Source organism: Crocodylus porosus, unplaced genomic scaffold, assembly GCF_001723895.1.
Source record: "Crocodylus porosus isolate Cpor-Errol unplaced genomic scaffold, CroPor_comp1, whole genome shotgun sequence".
Taxonomy (NCBI): Eukaryota; Metazoa; Chordata; order Crocodylia; family Crocodylidae; genus Crocodylus; species Crocodylus porosus.
Window position 1 is genome coordinate 38,495,635 of NW_017728911.1, and position 5,779 is coordinate 38,501,413.

Genomic DNA, 5,779 nt, shown 5'->3' on the forward strand with positions numbered 1-5,779 from the left:
ATATTACTTTCACACACTACATGGCTATATTACATTAGGTTATATTACTTTGCACACTAATGTGACTATATTACAATTGGCTATACTTGCACACTGACTGTATTACTTTGCACACTAACGTGCCAAGTAATATAACCTCATGTAATATAGCCACATTTACTTGGTTATAGTCTCATTATTTTGTTCCAAAAAAGGACGCTGTTCATGCAGCTGAGGGGGATTAGTAGGTAGGTGAGGGATCACACGGATCAAATAACTGACTTCATCCAGATTATATATGCAATCTTGTAGGGTTTTTCGGCATAGTTGTGCACACAAGGTCCGTTATAATGTGTGGGAGAGCACAAACATTTCTCAGATTTTGAGAAGTGGCCACAAGGAGGAACATTTTATAGCTGAAGTTTTTGGGTTTTTTTGATTTCTCTAAGCTCACTTACATGACTGTCATTCTTAGTACTGTTGATTATTTTGAGGAATAATATAACACTGCTTTGCTTTTTTTTTTTTTAACCAAAGGCTAAAGTTCACACAAAATATTTTAATGCTATATAATTATATGCTTCTCTGTGTGTATGTACGACAGACAAAAAAAAAAGCACACACACAAATGTGTGCTGTCGTGGTTGTCAGAATGATTTAATATGCAGTGGCTAGTACACACAAAGCAGCATCTGTTGCGTGAACCAGTGAAACAAATAGCTTTAAAATGTTGGGAAAGTTTGAAACTCTTGATTTTTTTGATTTTTTTTTTTTTGATTTTTTTTTTTAAAGGGCTGCTTCATCAACCATGAATTTTAACGACCATTTAATATCATCTCATTACTTTTTTCCAGTGAACAGTACTAAGTTAGCTTTTGGTCACTAAATCTAGATTGATCTCATTGGAATTACTCTGTATTTTCAGGGTTGAATCTGAGCTTAGTATCTGCACAATTTGTGCCTGACATGCCTACTCTCTAGCCTGTATCTGAAACTCTTGATAAGCAGTGAAATCCACTCTACTTAAAGCTCTTTGTGGAAGTATTTTTTTTTGTTACTGTATTGCAAATTTGGGCTGGGGGGGAGGGATTTTGAAAAGTCCAACCACTGATGTGATTTGTGTTTTTGTATTTTGGGTTTCAATAAAGACTCACTGATGCTCTCCTGTGAAGAGTCAGAGAATGAAATGACCTAAAATGTGCTTCAGTAGCAACACAGGTGTTTTGAGAGGGGTAGAAAGCTGTTTTTGATATGTTGTAATTCAAAGGAAGCTTTTGGTGGGTGGGTGGGTGAGAGAATGCGCTTAAAAAAAAAAAAAAAAAAAAAAAAAGCAAATAACATCAAAAAAGCAGATGTCACAAGCCCTGAACACTGCCAGGACATTCGAGCTAATGTTTACTGTGTAGAAGTGAATGGCTATTTCTTTTTTTTTTTTTCCTGTCCTGGAAATCTGTCTGCTAGACAGAGTCCCCTAGCAATTAAAATTTTTCATTCGTTCATGATGTGGACCCCAACCTCAGTCCTTAATCATTGATATCAACTGGAATTTTGCCTGATTAAACCTGACAGCATGGGTCCCTTCTAGCAGTAGTTATTTGTCACCTGACACTAGCTTCAACTACTGAAAATAGTATGCACTTTTACTATTATTTAATCCTTCTATTGCAATTGAACCTAATGCCCATACCCAAGCTAGTCTGATATAGGTTAGCTGCAAACATGGTAAAAGACAGTCCCTGTCCTGTAAAGATGAGTCGTATAGATGAAGTGATTTGCTCAAGGTTATACAGCAGGTTAGTGTCAGAGCCAGAACTGTAAGTCAAGGTTTCCCAGTCCCTTGTGGAGTTGGTGTCTTACCTGCTAGACCATGCCACTTGTCCTAATGTGTCAGTGGCTTAGCATTTTAATTATAAATCATTCTGAATGCATTACTAGATAAGAAAAATGCTTTGGGGAACAGAAGGGAAACAACTGCTAAAGGGGAGATGCAACTTGTATTTGCATGAATGGGCCAGATTACGTTGGAGCTGTGCCAGGGATGACTCTGGCCTAGTGGGAGTAGGGTTAGTCCAAAGTTAGCTATCATAACCATAATACAAACCAAGGCTTTCGGAGTAAGAAAGCTTAGTGGTTTCAGATAAGCTGCCCTTGGAAGAAGGGAGCAGATGGTAAATGTACTGGCAGCTCTGAATGCCCAGCCTAGCACTTCAGCTGTAGTGACCAGAGATGCATGAACTAGGAGAGCGAGAAGCAGATAAATGCCTTGATTGCAGTGTCAGGAATTTAGGACCAGATTCTTTTTTATTGTTTAATTTCAGTGTTTAATCTATTATGTATCTGCTAACAAGCTGTAAAGCTGTGAAGAGTTGATCTGCTTGTTTGCACCTGGCACATACTACTCTCCAAGCTCTGCTCAGGAGATGATGTGATGTGATGTGAGCTGGGTTTTGATGGCTCTTTGTGCCGGAAGAACCTGTGGCAGCAGTGAAGAACTGAAGAGACATTTGCAGGGTCTGTATGTTTGGTAGAGCCTTTCCTTTTCCAGTTCCCCTGCCCTCTCCAAAATCCCCAGCTACACAGGTAGAGTAGAGAACGCAGTCTGCAAAAGCTGCTGATCTTAGGTCTGTCTCAGAGGGCCTGCTTTTTGGGTCTAGTCCTCCAGTGTTGGGGTGGCAGGGGTTTCCACAGCATGAAAAATACTCTGCGCCAGCTATATTAAGTTTTAACATGGGTTCCCAGTATGGTTGGTGGAAAAACGCTATATATAACTTCTTGGCTGTTACTCCACATGGGAAACCCAGCCACAGAGGGCCTTAGCAGGGCTGAAGAGGCCAGGGAGTTGCCTCGAGTGTGACATACTGTGTCTGCATGGACAGGTAGAAATCTATGCATGAATAAGCAGGTATGATGACACAAAGCAAGCCTTTTCTCTCCATTCAGTTTAAATCAATTTAAATCCACACCAAGCTGCCACAACAGGCTACAGCATTGCTAGCTAACGTGGTCTCAGATGTGTTATCCTGTATCTTAATGAGCATTAAGTGGGTTTCATATTCCACATTATGCTGACATGATTGAAAAACATGCCCCTCTTTCTTACCCATCACAAACCACACATTTCATGACAGTGTCTCGTGATCATCTTGCAGGTGTCTGGTTTCAGCGTGGGCTTTCATGTATTCTTTTGAACTCCTCGGAGGTGGATGCTAGTGTAATACCATTCCTTAACATGGGCAGGTGTTTAGGTTTATGATGCCTTAGCTTAGCGTCAAGAATAAATTTATATCTGCCCTTCCTATCTGCCACCAGTTGCCATCATCACATTTTCAAAAACCTTGATGGCTCTAGATCCCTCTGACATCAGACACTTGGGGATGAAATCTGATAGTAGGATGGTACACTTGCTAGCTTAGCTGTATTCCCTGCAGGGCAAAAATGTGTCCCCCTTGAACTTTGCTCCTGGCAGAAGATTGGGCTCAGAAAACTACTGGGGTGTTGAGTGTGGAGTGGGGTGCACTTTTTGTGCACCTGCCAACCCTTCAGTAAATTGTCCTGGAAAATAAATGCTTTTTTTTTAGGCTGAATGTGAGAAGTTAGCTTTTGAAATTATTAAAAGTACCTACAGTAGAAGTTTGGATGATGTGAGAGGCATTGCTTATTTTCTGGAACAATGATTGTCAACCAGGGTGCTATGGCAGCCTGGGGTGCCTTGAGATCCTTTCAGGAGTGCCACACAATGTTAGCACTGTTAAGCATGCAAAAATGATTTGTGAAGTAAACTTAGAGATTTCAAACAACAATTCACAGTATTAGAAACAGTCTGACTTGTTGCAGTGTTTTCTGAGTTCTTTGAAACAGAAGAATTGCTCAATTATATTTTTGGACCGAAAATGAGTGTAAAGTAAGAGCCTGCATTTTGTGAGGGGTACCTTGAGTCTAACAAGGGGTGCCTTGAGTTTAAAAAGTTTGACTGTTCTAGAAGTTGCTTAGTAAAGACACATATCTGTATGGGAGGGGTTAGCAAATACCTTACTTTTATACTGCACGTCTCAAAGCATAAGTTTTGTGGCTTTTTTCACAGTTTGTCTGCGTGATTTCTTTCTTTTTTTGGTGGGGGGGGTCCTATTATGGTATTTCTATTTAACATCTGTAGTGGTTTTTACAGTAGCCAAAATTATTTTATGTAAGGAATAAATTCCTTTATTTAAAAAAATAAAATACTTCTGAAGAAAAGATGAATGGTATTGCTTGTAGAATTTATCTGATATATGGACAGAGTGCAGTGACTGAATTGGAAAAATGGGGCATTTTTCTTTCTGAAGGGAAGTGGAACAACCAAAGTCTTTCACAGTACTTTTTCCTGTCTACAGGTAAAGTATTATTTAAACAGGGCTATTACTTAATAGTGCAGATTTTCAAGATGCTTTAAAAGTAGAATCTAGGTAGGGTAGAGGTGCGCCTTGTAGAGTAACTGGATCAGAGATGCACAAGTTTTTGCGAGCAAGAGCTTGAGATCAACCATAGTTTGGTTTAAAAGCCAAAACTTGGCTTTAAAGCTATCCATATACACACAAGTTAGACCAGTTAAACTGTGGGTATTTCTGCAGTCAATATTGGCTAAGTACAGACTGTCAAAAGCCCGAGGCTGAATTGATTCAGTCTTCACAGGTTTGTCTAACTTGCACAGACTGAACAGATAAACTAGTGAACAGACGTTCACTTTTGATTCCAGAAATGCAGCCACATGCCTGCAGTGGCCCAGGCCAGATGCTGGGGGGCTCTAGACCAGGGGTGGGCAAAATGCGGCCTGCAGGCTGGATGTGGCTCGCCAGGCCATTCTATCTGGCCTGCGGGGCTCCTAAAAATTTAGAAAATTAATATTTATCTGCCCCTGGGTGCCTGTCATGCGGCCCTCATTGGCTTGCCAAAATTCAGTAAGCGGCCCTCTGTCCAAGATAATTGCCTGCCCCTGCTCTAGACCACGCCTTCCTGCTGGGCTGGAGCAGACAGCCTGGGCCAAGGATAGCCCACCCACCCCATGTGAAGGGTGGGGCTTGCAGGGGAGGCACAAAGCATCTTGGGAGGCTGGAGGACTCTGAGTTAACTTGAATCTGGAGAGGATCTGAGTTCAGTAATTTAACCAAAATCAGTTCAGTCTGACATTACATCCGTGCAGGTTTGTTACACCAGACTCTGCCATTTTTGAAGGTGATTTATGTGCATTGAACTTACGTTGTGTTATGGATTTGAACCAGTTTCCAATCACTTAAACTGGTTTATATGTAACTTCTGTCTCTCTAACCCTAGAGTCTACATGACCAACCTAGCTTTAAGCAGCCAGACATGGATACTGTTAGTCATCAATGACCGTAGCAGCAGAAAACTCAATGCAAGCAAGCCACCTGCAAATTTACCCAGCTTCTGGGGCAGGCTTTTAACTCAACTCTGTGCTTCTGTGGCTAATGATACCTGAGCTAGCTAAAGCCAGCTGGGTGTATCTGTGAGCTGCACTTACAGGTACTTATTGCCAAAAATAGATTTAGGATATATGTTTTTGTGAAATCAGTCCAACTTTTTTCATAAACCAGTTAAAATATTTCAAAGAAATGGACTTAAGATGACTTTTCTATGTGGTTCTCAACCTTGTTAGGCTCAAGGCACCCATCAGAAAATGCCGATTTTTAGTTTTCAGTCTTTTTTGCACTAAAAAAAAAAAAAAAATACTAGAGTAATTCTTCTGTTGCAAAGAACTCAGAAGACCTGACTGTCTCTAACACTATGGATTCCTGTTTGAAATCTC

General features: G+C 40.6%; 1 protein-coding gene across 1 annotated transcript in view; it reads left to right on the forward strand.

Moving 5' to 3' along the window:
• SMAD3 (SMAD family member 3) overlaps positions 1-5,779 on the forward strand; it is a 103,035-nt gene that overhangs the window by 1,086 nt on the left and 96,170 nt on the right. The window lies entirely within an intron of this gene.